Source organism: Chanos chanos, chromosome 5 (genome assembly GCF_902362185.1).
Source record: "Chanos chanos chromosome 5, fChaCha1.1, whole genome shotgun sequence".
Classification (NCBI taxonomy): domain Eukaryota; kingdom Metazoa; phylum Chordata; class Actinopteri; order Gonorynchiformes; family Chanidae; genus Chanos; species Chanos chanos.
In genome coordinates this window covers 22344365-22367730 of record NC_044499.1, presented here as the reverse complement: position 1 = coordinate 22367730, position 23366 = coordinate 22344365, and the positions used below count along the sequence as shown (strand labels likewise).

Sequence of the window (23366 nt, the reverse complement as noted above, 5' to 3'; positions counted from 1 at the left end):
GCATCTCCAGATTTGTTAATTATTTCTACCTTCCAAGAAGCTCCCTCTCCTACACGCTCCAGGACCCCTGGCCTGATTCACGCCCTGACTTTGTTGTCCTGCTACCGGAGCGGTCTTTGTCTGCTACATCGCTAGGTACCATGAGCCCGTCTGCTTATCCTGCCGGGATCTACTTGTTCTGTCCTGCTGGGCTCTGGAAGGTTTTGTCTTCTAGCCACCACCGCACTAGGCTTACCTCCACTCTCTGAGCAGGTTTGTAAGGCTAACAGGCTGGAAGCCCCTCCAGGCTACTTCTACTCACTGGACCACTGCTGCCTGTGACTGTTACACTGTGGATTATCCCGTGGACACTCCTGGGGTGCACGTTGTTTCCCTTTTCCTGGATCTCCGGCCACCTGAAAATGGCTTTGCTTAACATTTGTTTACTCAACAAAAAAGCCTTATTTTAGCCCTTTCATGCATGGTGTCCACATTTGAGGACAGTTAATTTAACTACAGTTTGGGTTATTTTATCATGATGGGGTTCTCCAAACCAATTGGGGGCAGTACAATTAGATCCATAGCAACATTGTAACAGTGCTTACTATCTTGTATTCCAACAATTTTTTTGATTGCTGACACCCTCAAGCCAAGATGGCTGACAGTACTAGCCATGCACAAAATGCTTCAGGCATATCTGTCAAAAACGTCTAGTCAAAGAGGTCAACTCAGGTGAAAAAATATTAGTGTGCACAGGAAACTGTGATGAGCGTGTCTGTGTTGTGTAAACCTAAATTTAGTCTTTATACCTCAAAAACCAACTGTCCACGTATGTGGACGTCATGCAACAGCAGAGTAAAAAGGGGTAAAAAGCCACAGCTGACAATAAGGAATATCATGTCTTTTTATGTACATAAGGCCAATTATCAAAAAACAACAAAACACAGATTTTAGAAACAACAGAGAGGGAAAAATTCAAAGTGATATTAATAATCGTGGTTAAATGTATGCGGAAACCTTGCAACAATGTAGTAAATATGAGAACACATCTTTACACATACATACAGAAACAAATTGTATTTTACCTTCCAAACAGGGACTGTGTAGGTCAAAGATACAGCAGAGAGAAGTTGAGAATATCCCAGAGGGAAGTGGCAGTGACAGCAGTGATAAGGATTACAAGCCAGCAGAGTCCAGCTCTGATTCAGAGAGTGATCCAGAGAGTGCACCACAGAGACAGCCAGAGACACATAGAAAGAATAAAACAGAGAGTGAGATGGCAGAAGAACATAGAAGAGGCAAAAGCAGAGTATGGGCTTGTAGAGACAATAGCTATCAAGGGGTCCTCCCAGCTTTTTCAGGAAAGTTTGAGGTTATTGCACAGGGTGAAGAGCCAATAGAGTTATTCTCCAGCCTTTTTCCCAACTGTCTCATAGACAAGATAGTGTTTCAGTCAAACATGTATGCACTCCAAAAAGGACAAGGGAACTTGAACCTCACTTCATCAGAGTTGAAAGTATTCCTAGGCATCAATTTGACATCAGTTATATAAGGTATCCAAGAACAAGGATGTACTCGTCGTCAAATCCAGGTCTCCGCCAGCCCTGCATTGCAGATGCTATGTCTGTCAATCGATTTGACAAGATCAAGTGATACTTGCACTTTGTGGATAACAGTACCCCTGCTTATGGAGACAAGTTCTTCAAAGTGAGGCCTGTGTTGAGTGTTCTGCAGACCACATTCCTTGCTTCAGTGCAGCCAGAGGAGTGCCGTGCTGTGGATGAACAAATCATCCCTTTCAAAGGTAAGCACTCCAGCAAGCAGTACACACCCAAAAAACCAAAGCCTTGGGGTTTTAATGTATGGGTCAGAGATGGTACCTCTGGCTTTATGAACAGCTTCGAGCTGTACCAGGGCGCCAGTGGTGGAAGAGGTGATGTAGGGGAGTTGGGCATGGCAGCAGAGGTTGTTGTTCGTCTGTGCAGTGACATACACAACAATGGACACAAGGTGTTCTTTGACTACTACTGCTCCATACCTTTACTTGAGATGTTGCGTGAGTATGGTATTGAGTCAACAGGTACCTGCCGCATCAACCGCCCAAAGGGAGCTGAAGCCAAACTCATGACACTCACTGATCTGATCTCCGATCAGTACTGGGTCCATGCAAAAACGCAGCAGGGGGAGGCCATGTCAGACCCAGACTCCCAAGAAGAAGAAACCAGGTGAATAGTGCCCATGCAGCGAGGTTATGCATTGGGCAGCAACTGGCCAAGAAGTGCAATCACCAAGAACGCCATGAGATGCCGGTTTGAAATGTGTCAGAAGAAGACCAGATTCATCTGTGTCCAGTGTCAGGTCGCCCTCTGTCTTGACTGCTTTGAGGGCTTTCACACAAAATAAGAATATTTAACCTCAATTATAAAATGCTTCTCACTATCTAAACCAATTATAGCCACAGATCTCACATACATTTGCCTACAACTATAAAGGAATCAGTTTGTTATTTGTACTGCCTTAAAAGTGTAATTAGTTTTTCTCATCAGCAGTGGATGTGTTCTCATATTTACTACACTGTTGCAAGTTTCCACATACATTTAAATCACAATTGTTATATCACTTTGAGTTTTTCTTCTCTGGTGTTTCTAAAATATTTTTTCAAGGCATTTTCAACTGATCAGTATTGGCTGTAGTTGAGCATGACCCTAAGCCTGATCCTTTTTGTTTTACGTCAGCTGTCCACACAGGTGTCGTGAACGGAGAGCAAAATTTGTGGCAGGACCAGCTAAAATGTCGGCATCTTAGAAATATTTAATATTGGGAAACGAAAGCAGTCCCATAGCCACTTGTAATGGTTGTGTACTGTGAGCATTTCATGAGGAGCTTGCCGTTCAATAGGCTACTACGGCTTGATAAAGCGGCACCTAAAAAAATAAACACTCAGCGGAATTACAGTGAGTTCACTCAGGTAACATCAGGCAAAGGCTGCTCCGAAGCAACACACATTGGAGGATATACATTTAAAAGGAGAGGGAAATTTCCTTGAGACAGCGACAAGGCCAGAAAAGATTACCAGAGGGTAACTAATCGCTTGGATGACCAGCCATCGCTGTGGTAGCGAATACAGAGATGCAGGTTCACATGTCGGCAAACTGAGGCGAGCGTTCCAGGCAAATGGCTTTTCCTCTCAACTTTAAAATTTGAAACATTTTTTAGGTGGGGCATGCTCTGACGACATTAATCCTCAAGGCTACGAACAATAACCAAGGTATCACTTCAAAACCGAGACACCCAATGCTTTAGCTGTATGGGATGTATGCGTGGTTAGCCTGTCACGCTAGTGGAGTGTGCAGGACCCAAGTGCAAGACACGATGATGGAAGTGACAAAACGGAGGACCTTTACTTACAAAATGAAGATTAAAAATAAATGTGCAAAACAGGAACAAAACCGATAACAAAAAAGGTGCAGCAAAACAGCGTCATACAAAACACAAAACGATAGACAAGAGACAGGGGAAACACAAGGGGCTTAAATACAAGAGGAAAAACTAAACAGGGCAAACATGATTGGACGAAATTAACAAGGAGTGGAACGAGGTTAATAAATACAACAAACAGGAACAGGTTGAGGGGCAGAGACAGTCACAGAACAGGAGCACAAAAGACAGATCAAAAACAAGAATCCAAATTAAGGTGCAGGGCTGTGACATAGCCTAAACTAAGACCACAGAGAGCAATACAGTAGCTTAACTAACGCTAAGGATTGACAACGATAGCATACAAAAAGAGGCTTTCAGAAAAAAGTATCAATGAAATTGACAGTTAACCACTTGAAATTATTTAAAGAAGATAAATAAAAATCGAACACGTACGTATATTTTCTGGTATAAACTCCCATCTGGGCACACATACTCCCTTAGTCCAGGTGTCCATGTTTATGCGCCGAGAACTACCTCCTTAGACCGTTTGTGTGTGTTCACAGACGTTCGCAGTGAACTCAAAGGAAACGAAAAACTGTTTGAAAAATGTTCGCGAATGTTTGATTTCTTGCTAATTCTTTGCCCTACTGAGCTTACAACAAGCTTTACTTTGTTATTTTGTAAAATTAAAAAAAAAAAAGAAAGGAAAAAAAAGAAAAATTAAGGAACAGCTTGGATGCAGGCATTTCTTAATGCATTTACTAGTTGTTAAGCATATACATTGAATTGATTTTAATACCGCTAACGTACTTGAAATGTGCACTGTGCAACTGTATTATGTAGGAAAATACAAGTATCGGATCGGGACTCAGTATTGGCAGATACTCAATAATTAATGAATAATAAATGGTAAGAAAAGGATGAGAAAAACGTAAAATATCCTTCAGAAATCTCAAAGCTATCTCTCCCTCTGATCCATTAGCTTGTCTTGACAGTAAAATGTCTGCCTTCCCTCCCCTGCTGTCTGGTAATCCCTCTGATCTGGTTAACTATTATAATGACATGCTCTCCTCCTGTCTTGATCAGATCTGGCTACCATTAAAACCAAAACCATTTCATTCACACATTCAGCTCCCTGGCACACCTGAACTCCACCAAATGAAGACTTTGCAGCTTGAAAGACTCTGCAAGAAAACTGGTCTAACAGTGCTATCTTCAAGCTTACTCAGTCTACCTTCAAACAATACAAAGACACTCTCAAGACAGCTGGGTCCACATACTGTTCAGACCTACTAAACTCTGGCTTCACTAACTCAAGGTTCTCTTCTCCCAATGAACAAACTATCTCAAACCTAAGGACACCACCTCCAAATCCTTCACAGTGCAACTCTTTCCTTCATTTTTTCAAACAAAAATTTACACCATCTACAGCAAGTCTGACCTCCTCCCCTGCCCTCTTCAGCTCCCAACCTGTTGCCCCCAATTTGCCACTCAGCCCCTGTCTTAGTTCTCCCGTGTCTCCTACAGAACTGGCCAACATTATGGCAGGAATTGAGAAGCTCCGCCTGTGTTCTGGATCCCATCCCATCAAATCTCATCAAGGATTGCTTCCCAGTCATCTCCTCACTCATCACCAAAATTGTAAACTCCTCCCTCAGTTCTGATTCAGTCCCCCTGTTCTCACCACCCCCATCCTCAAAAAACCCGGACTCAACCCTGACATCTTGAGCAATTTCGGCCCATTCTCCAATCTCCCCTCTCTATCAAAAATACTGCAACCGTGTTTGTCCGGCCCCACCAAATCCATCACCACTGTAAACTCACTTCCAGATCTGATTGACTGCATCAGTGATATCAAATCATGGAGTGCAAGCTAACTTCCTACACGCTAAAATTGTGATAAATCAGACGTACAATTTGGTATTTAGCAGATGCTTTTAGCCAAAGCGACTTACATAAGTGCAGCAGTCAGGTCCTATTACCTTCATAAACAGAGACCACAATAAGGCTGTGCATTAATTTACCCTTCGTATTACGCTCCTGGAAATTCTTTGACAGTAAATTACAAACACAAGACAAGGTTAGTATTTTTTTTTTTTTTTCTTATGGAGAAGAAGGTGGAGAAGAGCTTGTGGATGTTAGAGTTAATCCTGGAGTGGAAGAAAGGAAGATTTGGCAGAGGATAGGGTAGAGGAGAAAGAAGAAAGAAGAGAGAGGTAGTGGGATAGGATCATCTGGGGATTTCGATTTCGCTATCTTCCGTTCAGCTGTGCGAAGTTGGCTCTGTCAGCACGAATACTATCGGTCAGCCAGGGGACTGGGAGCAGAGAGGCGAGCCGTTTTTTTCTCCTCCATGGGAAGAAGTGAGAAGGCTTCCGCAGATGAGGAGAGAGGAGCAGACCATAGAAGAGAAGGCACTAGAGGAGAGGGTGCGAAGGTATGCCTAGCTGAGACTGGCAGCGTGGGAGCAGAGGATTTCAGGGAGGGTGAGATTCGAGAGAGAGAAGGACATGAAGAAGTGATCTGAGGCGTGGAGCAGTGTGACTGTGAGATCAGAACATGGCAGTCTCTTAGTGAAGACAAGGTACAGCTGGTTGCCACCCTTGTGTGTTGCAGGGGACTCCGCAAGGGTAAAGTCAAAGGACTGAAGGAGGGAGAGTAGGCCATCAGACTGAGTAGAATTCATGGAAGGTTGAAGTCTCCTGGCAGCAGGATGAGAGTGCCGTCCTCAGGGAAGGAGCTGAGGAGGATGTCCAATTCGTCCAGGAATGACTGCAGTGGACCTGGAGGGCGGTAGAGAACAGTCATGTGCAGTTTACAAGGGGAAGAAACAGAAACAGAAACAGAAACAGCGTGAAATTCAAAAGATGTGGGGGAGATAGAAGGGGAGAGAGGTTACTCGGAAGCTCCATGAGGGGGGAGATCAGGAAGCCAGTTCCTCCACCCCTCCCTGAGGGTCTGAGGGTGTGAGAGAAGGAAAAAACCAGTGAGGGCAGCGGGAGTGGCTGTGTTCTCCGCATGATCCAAGTCTCAGTGAGGGCTAGAAAGTGCAGGGACAGCATAGAGGCTTGAGCAGAGATGAAGTCAGCCTTCTGTACCGCCGATTGGCAGTTCCAGAGGCCACCTGAAATGATAACAGTAGTGTCAGCAGAGCGCGACGGATGGATGAGATTAGACAGGTTACGTCCGCGAGGATGCAGCGGCCGCCACCTGCAAAGATTGCGAGAGGAAACTCGAACAGGAATAGGGAGATGACACATGATTAGTGCGAGTGTGAGAGAGACAAAGATAATTGGAACAAAGGGCATGGTAGCGCAGTACAATTTCCAACTGTCACTTTTTTAAACATTTAGAGAGAAATTAATGTCAAATATTGTAGCACCTTCTCCAAGCACTAATGAATCTGCATTAAAGCAAAATTATAAAATAATATATTATCTAAATATAAAATGGTAAATGTAAATGTCAAACAAATACAAATGTCAAATATAAATGTAAATGTTAAATGTTAAACCTAAATGTACAAGTTACATATAAATGTAGAAGATTAAGCGTAAAGGTAAATATAAATGTTAAATCTAAAATGTAGGACTTGAAAACTAAGTATATAGCAAATATGCTAATTAACCCACGCCCCAAATGTGTGACCTCAGTTTTTTTTCATGGAGAACAGTGGTCCTCAGCCATATCTGGCCAAAGCTGGTGACACCAGAAACAGCAGCTTACTCAGATGCCTCAAAATGGCCAGTCTGGGCAAATTATTCAAGTAATTGAAAGAGCAGTTGTAGCTGGGATTAGAGCTGCTCTGCAGGCCCGACCTGACACTGGATTACCAGGTACGGCGACTTTGGTCACCAGACACAGCCACTGTATTGCTGCCATTGGTAAGTTATTGAAAAAATGAGTTTTAAAAGTGTGTCTTAAAGTTAATGTAGCATAGTACATGTGCAGTTGTAGCTACCATTAGCTAGCTAGTGCATTTCTTTGACCATCCATGTACAAAGCAGATAAACCAATTTATGGAATTCAAGGTTGTGAATGACTTTATAATTTGGCCTATGACATTCGGTCAGATAGTTAGGACAAATAGTCTGGCTGCAGGTCGCCAAAAGGCAGACCTAGTCTCCTGCTTGTATGCTGTGCTGGCGGGAAACTGGAAGGCTGTAGCTGAAGAGCAGCAAAATTATCACGTTTATTTGTTGTTATATAGCAATGTTAGCTTCTGGTCTTCCACAGAGTACCTATTCGATTAGATATAATGCAGATCAAAAGTGAAATTAAAAGTCTTCTATCTCAGGGTTTTCAGTGAGCTGTGTCACCATTAACATGAACTAACTATACAGTTTAATTAATTGTAATTTTTTTTTCAAACTGTGATGGTTAAAAATCTTTAGATAGAAACACTAGATAACCAAACCCCTTAATATACCCCTTGAAAAATGACTTACTTTGACCTTAATATTCCTTGTATAGAAATTTAAGTAGTTTTTTAAGTAGAAAAGTGCAGCGATTCTCGACGATTAAGAGTTAAAAAGTACTAAAATTTTTACCTCATTTTAAATTTGCTCCTTAATTTTGATTAAGTAATGGGTGATTTAAAGAACTGTTTTAAGGTCCTTAAATGCTTATAACATCATTTGTCATGGCTTCGATCGTGTTCTCATTTTGCTTTTTGTTTTTTTCCCTTCTGTTTCTAGTATTTCCTTGTGTCTCCTTGCTCCCCTTGTTGTTTTTCTGTGTGAGTGTGTGTGTGTGTGTGTCAGCGTGTGGGGGTGGCACTCCCGATTAATTGATCAGCCATCGCACCTGAACTTTATTAACTCTGCTGCATTTATACCCTGGTTGTCCATCCACTCACCGTCAGTTTGTTGTCTCCTACATACATCTCTTGTCTCCTGTCCTAACCATTTCCATGAAGTTCACATTTTAATATCGCTGCCAGAATTTCTTGTTCAAGTTCAGAAGAAGTTGGTTTTCAAAGAGTCCAGGCTGGCTCTTTTGGGAGAGAAAAATCTGTTCCTGCTGTACCGAATAGTCTTTCCGCAGGCTGCTGAGGCAGGCAAGGGTGTGTTTACCTTCAAAGATAAATTGCACACTGCAGGACTGACTTGAGAACATCCATGGTAGTGGCTGTGCTGGCCAAGTAATCCATCTAGCTGTCTGGTACTCTCTTGAATGTTGCCCTTCATGACACTGAAGTAGTCCTCCTCCTCTGATGAGCTTGAGTTGTTACCTGGGAGCTGCACTAGCTCCTGTTCCAAGTGGGTCTTGATGTAGTCCAGGCCTACACACAACAATTACCATTAATACCAAATAGAGGAGACATAATTCATCTAATTACCTAAATGAGAAACATGAATGATATTGACACCACTGTACTTTCACAACAACAATAAAGTATGTGTTTCAGTAACCAGATATGACCATAATGGGTAGCAACTCTAATTTTGCTCCTCAGTGACATGAGAAAAACAGATGGGGGAGGTGGAGACTGCATATAATTTCATCAGATAATACACTGCTGTACACTGTGCAATACATTTAGTTTTTGCATCAAATGTAAGATTTTATTATGATCAGGAGCTGTTCTTTGCAAGGCTTTATTAGAGAACACCCACTACCTTTCCTGTACAACAGCATTTATAATTTATAAAAAGATGGCAATTTGAGGAACAATTTAAAATGATTTAACCCAGTTTCAGCATGTCTTCATTGCTTGTCCAGGATGTACGAAACTTTGGAAGAAGAATTGCTGCGGCAATGAGTTCAGGGTCAGCAAGCATGGGTCCAAACCGCTGCTGTATTCCTCCTTGAAGTGCATTGATCAGTGGCTGGCAGAACTCAGAGGAGAGCCGTAGGTGGTCAAGCTTCACAGTCAGGAGGGTTATGGTGGGCACCAGCCATGCCATATGGACGTCTGCCTCTGTCTGCATTATGTTAAGCGCCTTGGAGATCGGGCTCATGGTCACAACATATTCAGTCAGGAAAGCAAGCTCGGCAGGATTTAACCTGTTACACAGTCAAACAGTCATAAATTATCTCAGTTATCCATGTAATGTATGTTAGTATGGAACTATTTCATAAGTTAATATGAATGGTGTTTTTTAGCTTGGTCATTGAATAGCTGAGAAAGAAGGATTGAATATTAAATGAGTAGATTTAGGTTACTACCAACTGTACCAAAAAATACATGCAAGGAGACTTCATTCTATTGTCTAGCCAGAAACCACCATCCCCACCAACACCACAAATGGCTTGTTATTAAATTTTTTTTTCATAATGTTTATGCATGATAATGTGTTTTCCAGTATAAAATATTTAAAACATGAAATGCTAGTTTATAATAAGAGCTTTAGAAATATAATAGCCCGTGGTAACTGAATTTAGGTTTGCATCGTTAACCAGCTACAATCATTATTGATAATAAATTCATCACAGCTGAGCATGTGCTCTCAGCCACACAGGTTAACAATAATCCTAGCACTGGTGTGTGTGTGTGTGTGTGTGTGTGTGTGTGCGCGCATGTTAGTAAAACTAGCCAGCTAATGGCCACAGGATGCAGATTTTACCTAACTTTATCATGGTACTAATCAACATGTTAATTTACAATTCACCAGCAAATGAGCCTGATCACAAACATTTGTATAAAACTTACAAATTAGAGTTATATTTTGATCAGAGTATTTTCATAGTTTGATTTCATTACTGAAGAGTTTGTGTAGGTTAAATTTTTCATGGATTTTCAACAGCACTAGTATCAATAATGGTCACATCTGGATCACTGAAAAAAAAAAAAAATCAAAATTTACAATTATGTGCCATTTACATGGAGACTTTAAGTGCAATGGAAACCGCTCTGATGGCCCCTTCTCCATTGTCTTTGATGATCCTCAATATACGTTCCACCGCCAGAAACAGGAGTTCCACCTGGTGTCGTTGGGGCGGATGAGCTGGAGCTTACACTCTCTTTCAGTTACCTCTGCAGCTATCGTGGATCGACCACATCTTGTTCCACAGTGCCCAGCACTTGGCAAAACGCTGCACGTGAAAACCTTTTGTAGGTCTCATTTGAGTTTGCTTTTGTGGCATCCACTGTTGAGATCAGGTATAAGCACATGGCAAGCACAGCGATGATGCTTTGGCAACTGATATTCTGAACAATCATCTTCTTCATCCGTGAGAGATGCTATCTCAACAGCCTCTATCTCCGCTCCCAGATCTTCATCTTCCTCATCGTCATTCACTTCCACTACCTTTTGCCCTTCAGCTGAACTTCCTTCTCTAGATGTGTCCATATTGTTGTTTTCGTCAAGGCCATAAACCCTGAAGGCCTTGATGAAATTGGAGCCATTGTCACTGGTGGTTCTTACAATTTTCTCCCGGATGTTGTACTCAGTATGTATATCATTGAGGACACCAGCTAATACATCAAATGTGTGGGAACCTTTAAGCTGCCTGCAAGCAAGAGCTACCGAACATCTCCCAAGACTGTCAGGATCTATCCAGTGGGCAGTCACTCCAATAAAGCTCTGCTAATTACTACGATGTTAATCCTGTCATTCTATAATACCAACTAATTTTAAACCTTAACTCTGAAGGAGCACAGGGCTAAAGAGCCCCTAGCCACACAAGCAACATAACCACCGCTGTTCCCGGGATCTAGCATCCAAGCAAACACCCAGGACCAAGACTACATTGTGTTAGCAATATGCATGTGTTACTTGCCAGTTAACGCTAGATTATAATAATTTAATCGTGTTTACTTGTTGCTAGTGCTGCATTTGAACAAGAGGCTAGCTAAGGTTACATAAGACTTCACTAACCTAAATTAATTTAACATGCAAAAGTCAGGTAGCGTTAAGCAACTTAACTTACCTCAATATGTTTCTTCAAATTTGACAGCGAATTTTTGAAAGCTAGTATCTCGTGTTTTCGAGGGAGACAAAGATGGCACCGGAATCTCCATGAATTATTTTTAGAGCCGGTTATCCCAAACAACTCTTTTAAATAAGGCCATGGGTGGCGCATGTCTAATGGCTGAATCTCCGTGGTGGCCTCTCTCGAATCCATTTTGGATGTTCTATCACCGGTTAGTGCTGCTGCTGATGCTGCTGCTGCTGCGGGCGCGCCCTGCTCTTGTTGAAGGAGGGTCTGACATTACCTGTCCGCTTTGATTGGTTCAGTGGACCAATTCCCCCTCTCGCCATTGATTATTTTAAAACTAACAAACAAAAAAACGCAATGTGACTGTAACGTGTAACGCAACACATTGTAGAAATGTAGTGGAGTAGAAAGTATAGATATTTGCTGTAAAATGTAGTGGAGTAAAAGTCAAAAGTACCCACAACTAAATCTAAGTAAAGTACAGATACATGAAAAATGTACTTAAGTACAGTAACGAAGTACTTGTACTTCGTTACATTCCACCACTGCTTATCATCACCTGTTTTCCACTGTTGGCTGCTAGCCTGCTAAAGCTAGCTAACTAGCTCCTTGCTACCTCACTGCATTAATGAGTTGATAGCTAAAGTTATCGTCCTTTTGCCTGTCACTATGTCCTGCTCTCTTTGCCTTGCTCTTGCAGAGAAGCTGTCTCTTCTAGAGAGACGTGTCCATCAGCTAGAAGAAGGTAGCATAAGTCTTAGTTTTGTGACTGTAAATTCGACAGGCACCCCAGACAGCATTAGCTTAGCCTCTGGGCCAATTAGCAGGCCACTCTCGTATTTTTCTAGAGTGACCATACGTCCTCTTTTTCCTGGACATGTCCTCTTTTTCGGCCCTAAAAAATGCGTCCGGCTGGGATTTCTAAATCGCCAAAATGTCCAGGATTTGGCTTTCCACTGTTGCCATTCATTGTGTGTGCTTTTGCATTGCTTTGACCTTTTTCTTTAGGTCCCGCCCTCTTGCACGCCTCCAATGGACGGTCATGTACACTATCATGCCATAAACACTGGTTAAACTGTATCTCATTCATTACCTTTAACACTGCAACAACAGCCAAGAGACCTTAAGAAAGCTGTAATGCCACCAGAACTTGAATGGAAAGAAATAAGGCGACATAGATCAATGTTTGAGTCAGGTATGACACATGTCACTAGAGCGGGCCAGGTCGCAGGTGATTAGAGAACCTGCAAAGGTAAAGCCCTTGGAAGCTGCAGACTTCTTCCCTCTGTAATCCTCCTAGTCCTCACTTCACTTTAGTTGCATGACACAACTCAGACTCCAGTTATCCCTCTGACAGCAGCAGTTTGGCTTTTCCCATTAGTGTACCTTCACACCCACTCAGGTCACTTTGGTCTAGAGTCAAACAGACCATATCTCGCAACAAAAAAAAAAAAAAAAAAAGAAAAGAAAAGCAACAACCTAGTTCCAATTCAACTGACCTCCTCCTCCAATATGATCTTTGTAAGCTTGATAATCCTTAAGTTTTATTAATATTAGATTGCGCTCCCATTAGGCTTTGCTGGTCAGTGATCTGATCAGTAATCTTAGCCTTGACATGATGGGTTTGCGTGAAACTTGGTTAAAGCCAGATGTTTTTTTCCCTTTTAAATGAAGCTTCACCCCCAACAATTCCTTTTCTCATGCTACTAGAGCAGCAAAGAAAGGTGGGGGTGTAGCTCTAATTTGTAACACTGAATTCCCTCCTAACATCCTTAGCTTACCAAACTTTGCCTCCTTTAAGGTGCTCTCCATGAAACAATCCTGCACTACCTCATCTTTCCTTATAGTAGTGCTCTATCGCCCTATATTCAATTTCCAGATGAATTCTCTGAATTCATCCCTGATATTAACTAGAGTGGATAAAATCCTGATACTGGGGGATTTTAATATCCACATCAATAACAATTCTGATTCTCTGAATAAAGCGTTCACAGCTATTATAGGCACATTTGGCTTTAAACAATATGTCCAGGAACCCACTCATTCCAATGGCAACACCTTAGATCTTATTCTAGCTTGTGGTCTAAATGTCTTTCATGTTGTTGTATCTCCCTACTCTGCTGCCCTCTCTAACCATTTTCGTGTTACCTTCCAGGATACGCTCCCCTCCCCGTTAGTCATCTCTACCACGGTTCAGTAATTAAGGTAAGTGTAAGTATAAGTAATATGTGATCATTTGCTGAGTTGGTTAATGTGACCAAAGTCTATCACTAAAGTATCACTATCTAACTTTATTGATGTCCAGAATAATGTTTCAGTGTTGACGTACAAGCAGCTTACGCTCAGCAGATCGCCAACTATCACAAGCTGAGTAAACTGCTTATTTGTTCTGTCAGGAAAGCTGAAGAAGCTACTCTGACAACTGTAGTTAGGTGACAACAATCGGTCAGAGTAAACTGGTCACTCATTTTAACATTATGAAGTTGCTTTATTTACCTCTGTATTTAATTTGTCCGTTCATCGTGGGACCCTTTTCATTTATTTAGTGATAACCCATTCGCTAACTGATCTCCACTAAGTGGAGATTGCAGGAGTCTGCAGCCAGACACATTCTTGGGACAGTTGTTACAAGACCCTAGATGGCAAGACTCTTGTATTACAAAATAAGGTAGTGCACTTGAGCACTACATTAATGTAATATTTCACTTTATTTAGGTGTCCCCCATAATAAATAAATAAAATAAAAATGAATTAATTCATTAAAAATATTTATATATGTGTATATATATATATATATATATATATATATATATATATATATGTGTGTGTGTGTGTGTGTATAGCCGGCACCATGATGGACGGCCACTGTTTCTCACTCAGTTGAGACAGATCATAGGCAGACATACCGATGTGCACTTTACCAGCCCCCTTGCCCAGAGACCATTTAGCCTAGGCCAGCCACATGTGCTTCTTTAAAAGCAGTGAACTAACGTTATTTGTTCAGGACTGAATTTTGACTGGCCAAGTAGCAGAAAAGCTTTTTCTTGAACCCTGTAGCGTTATCCTTTGGGCTAATTACACTAGCTACAAAGTTGGTGGCAACCTGAGAATGCCGTTGCTATAGATGTGCGCTACAGACAATTTAGTATAACTTAATTAAGCCGCATAAAACTCTAATGTTAGATAACTTTACTCACCTTGAAAGTGTAAGAAGATCGTAACTGGTGGTTGGCACCTAAACTAAACTAATGACTAAACTAATTACATTAAACAATTCCACTAAAAAATAACAGCCTGTTCCAAACACTGAAATGATAAGCAAGGTGTAACACTTCATACATCCATGCAGGCTCACTGTTTGGCAAGATCAAGTTAGTGCTGCGCTTTTTATCTATCTATTCTGTTAAATTTCCGATCTCACTAGTTGCTTATCTTACTTTATCTTGTTCCTTTATCAGACAGCATGTTAAACTGTCAGCTTGATCTCATTTTTATGACCATTTATTTATGAGTTACAAACATTTACAACTGGCAAAAGGGAGCCTTATTGTAAAGTGTAAAACACGTCACCATTTATTAACGAGTTACAAACATTTATAACTGGCAAAAGGGAGCTTTATTGTGAAGTCTAAAACACATCACCATCTATTGATGAATTACTAACATTTATAACTGGCAAAAGGGAGTCTTGATCTAAAGTTTAAAACACATCACCATTTATTAATGAGTTGCTGGGTTTTGTCTAGAGCGGGGGTGCCCAATACGTCGATCGCGATCGACCAGGTAGTGTTGGTAGATCGCATGCCAATCAAAGTCTGTCATCCATCCTCCCTACGGCACTTGCCAGTTGATTGAAATACAGGGCAGCCAATCTGAGATCTCGTTTTTTTTCTGACAGATGAATCACCACGCATGTGCAGTCAACCGCGCAAGCTACTGCAGCGAGTTAACTAGCGAGTTAGCCTTTCAAATTATTTCCTCTAAAGAAAGGGTAAAAAATGAGTGCGGGAGCCGAATCAAAAAAGAAACTGAAAACTTACCACTTCCATGCGGAATGGGAGGAAGACTTTTTTTTTTCACAATGTCACATTCAAAGTGCATTTGCTTGATCTGTCAATCTACCATTGCTATTCCGAAGAAGGGAAATGTGGAGCGCCACTTTCGGACTGTTCATAAAAGCTACGACACGGATTTCCCTCCGAAAAGCGAGCTGAGAAAAAGAAAGGTGAAGGAACTAAAATCACAGTTGTCCGGACAGCAGTCATTTTTCTCAGGGCTTACTTCACAAGGGAAGGCAGCTACTGAAGCTTCATTGCGGGTGATTCACTCCATCATTAAGCACAATAAGTCTTTCCAAGATGGAGAAATGATAAAAGAGGCATTCGTTGAAGCAGCAGACTCATTGTTTCGGGACTTTAAAAACAAACTGGAAATATTATCTTCAATCAAAGCTGTCCAACTATCAAGAAGCACAGTTACACGGCGCTGTGAGGTCATGGCTGAGGATTTGACTCAGCAGCTTTGGAGGGACGTCGCACAGTGCAAGTGTTCCTCACTGCAATTGGACGAGTCAACGGATGTAAGTGATACAGCCCAGTTATGTATTTTTATTCAGATGGTGTTTGTAGATATGACTGCAAAAGAAGAGCTGTTAACAATACTGCTCATGAAAGAACATGCGCGGGGAGAGGACATTTTTCAGTCTTTCAAAAACTTTATTGAGAAAACCCAGCTCCCAGTGTGCAAATTGACGTCGATCACCACAGATGGGGCACCCGCGATGGTTGGCCGCTCGAAAGGATTTATTGCTAAGTGCAGGGAGGATGATGATTTCCCCGACTTCCTTAATTACCACTGCATAATACACCAACAAGCATTATGTGCAAAAATGCTAAACATGAAAGAGATAATGGATGTGGCAACAAAGATCACCTGTTCTATTCGAGCGAGATCACTTCAAAGACGGCTGTTCCGTGCACATCTGGAGAAGGCTGACTGCAACCACTCTGAGCTCTTGCTACACACCGACGTGAGATGGCTTAGTAGGGGGAAATTCCTGCAGAGATTTCGAGAGCTCTGTCCGGAGATAAAGGAGTTTCTTCTTGTTGCAAAACATGCAGAATACAAACAACTCAGTGACGATCAGTGGCTGCTAGACTTAGCATTTTTAACCGATCTGACCAACATGTTGAATGAGCTTGTTGAATTTGGAGCTGCAAGGAAAAGACAAAACCGTGGTCAATATGATCAGCTCAGTTAATGCTTTCAAACGAAAACTGCAAAATCTGTCCTCAAAGCTGCAATGCCACGATTTGAGGAACTTCCAAAACCTCATTTCAGAGCTGGAGATGCAACGGAAGACATGTTTGCACCTTAACATTGCACGCTACACCGAGCAGATTGACAACTGTTGGTCAGAGTTTGAAATACGCTTTCAAGACTTTGCTTTACTGGAGCCAGTTGCTACATTTATGTGCTACCCATTTAGGGAAGATATTGAGGTTGATTCACTGGCATCAGAAATTGCAACACTGTTTCACCTGAACTCGTCTGGAGCGGAGGATGAGATACTGACACTACAGGCTGACATTCAGCTGAAGTCCAGGGCTCATGGACAGTTTTGGAACTTACTCACAGAGGAGAAGTACCCAAACATGAGGAAAATTGCCACCTCGACTGCATTATTTGTCTCTACTTATTTATGTGAGTCAGCCTTTTCCCACATGAAGATTTTGAAGTCCAAACACCATTCAACCATGACTGATGATCATTTGGAAGTCTGCTTGAGACTGGCTACCAGCAGCTACTGTCTGGACTATGCAGCTCTGGCTGATTCCATGCAATGCAAGTCATCAGAGTAAGGTAATGACCAAAAGTGTACTCTATTGTAGTGTGCCACAAGGGTTCATGCAGTTATGCAAGGTGCACAAACATATGTTGTGTTAAGTATACTCAGATATATATATTCAGCATTTTTAGTGTAGGTAGATCACTTTGACATGGTCATTTGAAAAGTAGCTCACAAGGTGAAAAAGTGTGGGCACCCCTGGTCTAGAGTGATGTCATTGCCTTTACTTTTTCAGCAACACAGCTTTTATCTTGCACAGCACAAATCAAGTAATAACACATTTAACTTGCTGACACGGTAGGAGGGAGGTACATCTTTCACGCAGACAATTACATTTACGGTACACAGATAACATTAAACTATCACAAGAATTAACAACAGAAAGACTACATGATGAACAATACACAAACACTTCTACTAGACACAATGGGGAACATAAGCTGAACAATAATGAACTGGGGCTAAAAAACAGTCCATCACCCCAAGGCATGCTGGGAAGCTCCATCCATCTCTCCCCAACACGCCTCACAATATACCACTTTAATATACAGTGTGCATCGCAACCTGATAGCATATGTCATATGTGATAGCATATGTCCTCGTAACCTGATAACATATGTGATAATAATGAGGATGGCTGCTGATAGCATGCTGAAAATGTCATGGTAAACAGTATTGCCACTGCCTTAAGGCTGATTTATACTTCTGTGTATGCTCTATGGGGAGCCTATGCCGTAACCTACGCGAGTGGCCTGTGCCGTTGTGAGCATTTATACTTCTGCGTTGGTGTGTCTGCGTCACTCTGTAATGAAACCTTCAAAATGCTAGTTTGCGGTGGGATTTCTATGCCATTGTGTTGATTTCCTCGTGCATTACAAACGATGGAGTAATGTTGAATAAAAAGTTGGAATTCAGTCATTGCACAGCAATATCTGTAAAACAAGTTTTGCATTTAAAAGAAGGACTAGTTTCTAAACTTTGGGGGACAAACAAACGGAGCTTTTAAAACAACGAGCGTTCAGTTCGCCATTTGCCAAATATTTTCAGTCGTGACTGAAACTGAGTGGATCATGTTGGAGTTGGAGCTAATAAATGTTGAACAACAGTTACTTTTACTGAAATGACTGCAACACAGAAAAGAGAGAAGACATCGGAGGAGATGGTGTGTACGACCATTGAACAGATTGAGCAGAAGGAGGGTGATCCTATCAAGTGAACCAATCACAGTTGTTATGGTCTGCAACGACGTGTAGTTACATTTATAGGGAGGTGCGTGTCAGGCTACGGTGTAGGCTATGGTGTAGGGTATGCTGCTACGCAGAGCCTATGCCATACCTTATTAACTTATTAACAAATATGTGATGAAACTAACTGGTATAAATGCTGGCTGATGGAGAAGACAAAGTAAGCCAAGTAGCCACTGAATTCATCACTGTATGTCCTATAGGCTGCCTGGTGAAGTCAGACATAAATGTGAACTCAGGCAGGACACTGTCTGACAATCTGACTGTCTGAGCCACTGCAAAACCCCAGAAACTGCAAATTTTTCTTCATCTAATTCCTTTATATACCCTCTAAGATGACGTTCCATCTCTTTTTGTTTTGCTGTCATATTCTCTGGGAATTTCAGCAGCCTAGACACTTTTCTTGGTGTTGGTTTAAGATCAGTGCACATCTTGGCCATCTGATCATAATTCACTTTAATATGTGGCTGGATTATATTTCTCCAACAATCAATCACAAACATTGGCCTCTGCAAAAGTTTTTTATGTTCAGTCTCCATCTGAATTGCTGGAAAGATGTCCCCTTAGGCTCTCCTTCTGCACTCATAGTTGTCAAGTACTTCTAAAATGTCATCAAAATCAACAGTCTTTTACAGCCTGTCTGTGGATTTCTTGCTGTTGGTCAGTTGTAAACTGCAAAAAGCTTTAACACTGCGTGAAAAGAGGTGTATTCGGCCTGGAATACTCCTGTATATTCCCAGATACTCCACAGATAATCAGCTGTATCCGGCAGTTTGCAGCTCTGTTACGCGGCATGGAATACTCCTGAATATGTACCGTGTTTGGGGGTCTGCCTAGAGCCCTTAGTTGCCATGGTGAATAATCCCTTGGGGGTGCTTGCAAGGGAACATTTGCACTTCACACCTTGGGCCACCAGGTATCCTGCAATTGGTCAAAAGTCTTTCTTTGGATTGGTGGAGCAATGTCTTGCCCCTCCTCTAAAACCCTTCCCCATTGGTCCATTGTGGGTCCCCAGACATGAATTCATATGGTTTATATTATGAATATTATTATTGTTATTAATATTATTATTATTGGTGGTGGTGTTGTTTTATGTTCATAGGTAGATTGTATAGATAGTCTGGCAAACAAAAATGAATTACACAAATTTTATTATAAATAAAGAAAATACAGTATAATATAGATTATAAGGCATATAAATTGACATACATACATATATACACACACACACACACACACACATACATACATATATATAGATAGATAGATATATACATACACACACAACATAACAGAATAGAATACATTAGAACAGAATATACTGTAATATCATAGTATATAATACAAATGCTTTTTGGGAGCATAAATGAAACTCTGAATGTTGAGCATTCCCAAGAACAACCCAGCTTCCGTGGTCTCCATTGTGAATCTATCCACACCAGCTCATGCATGGTGATTCACAACATGTTTTTAGTCTTTGTCCAGTCTATTCTGTATCACCTCACAACTCTGTACTAAGCGGGAGGATCCACGCTGGCCCTCCATCCAAGATGGCGTCCTCGTCAGAAATTATGTCTACTGATGCGGTCCTCCATATGGCAACCTCTTCCTCAGTTTAGAGAACACTAGCTCTGGCCTTGTGCTGCTGCAAAACACAGTGAAAACAGAAATTAGATCGCTGAAAACAGCAAATGGAGAAAAAGTCTAAGAACTACTGGGGAAATGGTGTTTTGACTTACTCTTCTCCTCCTTTGCCTCGTTCGAGTGGCGATCCTGCCTCCCCTCTTTGTTCGCTGGATTCACCCGGTAACTCTTTCGAATAGTCTCAATAGGTCTTGCAGGATGCAATAGAGAAAGAAAAGTGGATAAGAAAGGAAGATTGATTAAAAAAGTTTGTTTAGAATTCCAGGCACTGCTATGAAACAATCGCGACGATATAGTCTACCAACAAAACACGTTGTCTTACCTTGTCCGTGGATCATGTCTGTGCGTGTTGTTTTCAGCATTATGCATTCTCCGCACAGCTTCCTGTAGAAGCAAAATTAATACAAGAGTTAAATTCAACCACATTAAGGGATAAAGCAGATAAAGATATGTGAATGTTTCAGCATGCGCGGCAGTCAAAGACGAAAGCCAGAAGGCTACAGAAATAAACTTACCGAAACAGAGTTATTCCCCGCTCGTCTTCTTTTTTTGGGCAGACTCCTCTTGCGCCTCTTTGATGGGACTCCATCCTGTCCAACCGCCGAATAACATTCTCCATTAACGTTTACTGCTGTTAAGACATCTTAAAAATGCATTTAACGGGGACACCAGTTGTTTGTTTTCGTTCGGATTCTGCGTCGGAAAAATTGGATATTCCCGGCGCAGGAGTAGCCTCTCCACTCCGCTGTCCGTTCGAAAACTCAAGTGTTCTTTTGCAAGCCATCTTCCAAATGCACACTATCAACAGAATACGGAGTACAATTTCTGTAATCCTTCTGTGATTTGCTTTTCCTACTTACAGGTAACCCCTTCCCAAAAGCAAATTTCGCGCTGCAGTTGCATACAATGCTATTGGTTACTGTTACTCTACGCCATGAAAACTGATTGGACAGGACTCAACCTTAGATTCTGAGTGGGTGGTTTGAAAACGGGGCGCGTCCTCGTACAGAGGAGAAACATTCCAAACAAAGCGAGGAACAGCAACAAAAACTCCTATTCCCTGTAAACCTAAAAAAAACCCCTCCTGTATCCTTTGTCCCGCATCCCTCATACTGAGATAATGCCCCGCATTTTCGCTGGTCGTTTGGTTTTTAACTGTCAGAAATAAAAAATCTATGGATCCATTATTTTACCCGCCCGCACATGAGCCGCTTATGCCATTGCGGCATAGTTTCTAATCTATTTAATAGCGCTATGTCAAAAGCAGTAAAAATGCAACATAGCAACATAGTTTTTTTAATAAAAGCCTTGCTTTCACCAAATGGCTGGGAGGAGAGCATTGAGCCTGTGGCGGCCGTCAATCAAACTGTGCAGCTGTGGGGCCGACGAATTTCTTTGCTACGTCACAAAAACCAAACTTAGTAAAACTTTACAGGTATGAAGGTACACGCTGTCAGCCGACATCATGGTCAAAAGAAAGGAAAAAGTTCTTTTATCCCTTCTGACCATGCTACTCATCCAGTAGAGATTTTGGCTTGATATAAAGATTTACATTGAAATTGTTTTATTTTATGTAATATTTTATTTTGAGCCTTATTTATTCTTATAGTTGGATTTGGTCAGGGGTTTAACTTGAAAGACTTGAGCTGTTTGATGCCTGCTGCTTTGCTTAAGTACAGTTGCCTTCGATGGGCCTGTAATGGCCAATGCATGTTGGATGTCTATCAATACAAGTGTATACAAGTGTTTCTTATTCAGTTAGACTGACATTATATCTAAGTTTTACATCATCTCTCAGCATTAGTAACAATGTCCCACATTGTCCCACACAAACTTACTACTTGTCCCCCATTTGGTCTGTTTGCATCTGGTCACCCTGTACCTTTGACCCCAAGTAAAGGACAGTTGCATAACCATCAAATATGTAATTAATGAACCTCTCATTTAGACTTTTTTTAAATTATGTTTTCAGTGTGTTTTTGTATGCTCCATTTGAAGTGTCCGTTGTGATTTAGCTGCACGACAGAGCAATGACATTAAAGGCTACATGGGCCTAACACTGCTGTATTATACACCATGCAACACCTAACCAGTTTGTGTGGTTATCAAAATATAGCCCTAAATATTACATATAGGCTAACTGATAGAAAGTTACAGCGAGGAAGGGGGGCAGGTTTCTATACCCAGTCTCACCTAGACCACTGACTGTTATTAGCATTTGAAAGACCAAGCCATCAGCTAACGACTGTGGTCACACGGATGCCCGAAAACTGCCGTCTAACAGCTGTATTCGGACATTTGCGGGAGTTTTCAGGTCCGCAAGACAAAGTTCTGCGGACATCCGAATACCTCCGGAAAACAGCAGGTTTAGCGGAAGTTCACTTTGTCCAGATATTACTTATAAGTTAGGCTTCTGAACACTTCTTCTTCACAAAAGGTGGTGCAAGTTTGATAGGAACGTAGTGGCAATCTTTGTATCCTCTCCAGAAGATCTGGCCAATGGCTTTCCAAGTGTCAGTCTTGAAATCCTTTCTGATTAATGAGACTTTCAGAGTTGTTCAAGTTGTGCAGTGGTCATAGCATTCTTGCCAGAAAGAACTGTAGGTATCTCTAATAATTCCTGATGCACAACCAACTTCCACAAAGTTATCTTGGAGTGCTTCACTGATATGAAACTAGACAACTTTCACAGGTAATACTGTGATTCTTTTTCTAGAATCACATCATTACCTGTGAAAGAAAAAAAGATTCACCCTCTTCTAAAACACAAATTAACTTGAACAGATTTACGTGAATGCCTCACTGTTTTAAACAGTTTAATTCTGTAAATGGTAACAAATTTGTGGTCAGCGGTCTGTGGACAGTTTTGAAAAATTAGACTGAATTCTACAGATTATTTAAATATTCACAATTGAAAATGTCCAGGAACTGGCCCTCCTGTTTTAGCTGATCACATTTCATGTTTAACTGGAGCTGACTTTTGATGACTGCTCTACATCTTTAAGCAAAACTATAGAGTGTGTTACCTTTTCGACAACTTTGGCACAGGCTGAAAGAGGAGCAGAAACTGCCGCAAGTTACTGGCTCCAACATTTGTAATTCAGTAACTGGTGCCGTATAAACTGTTTTCCTTTCCACCCCAAAGTAGCTTTAAGCATCTGCTTTTGTTTTCCCTCTTGCCACTGCCAGAAAAACTGTGATAACATGAAATCAAGTCCTCTGGCCTAAGGACCACAAAACAAAGAGAAGTCATTTAATCCCCAAGTTGGTACCCAGTTCACACCTAATTCAGTGCATCAAGTGACCTACCACACAGAAAACCTCTCAGATCCCAAACTCTTCATAAC

At 41.5% G+C, this 23366-nt stretch overlaps 1 pseudogene; it reads right to left on the bottom strand.

Annotated features, from left to right (window-relative positions):
* Window positions 1–9362, bottom strand: part of LOC115812292 (uncharacterized) — a 37830-nt pseudogene extending 28468 nt beyond the window's left edge.
* Between the last annotated feature and the right edge of the window lie 14004 nt (window positions 9363–23366).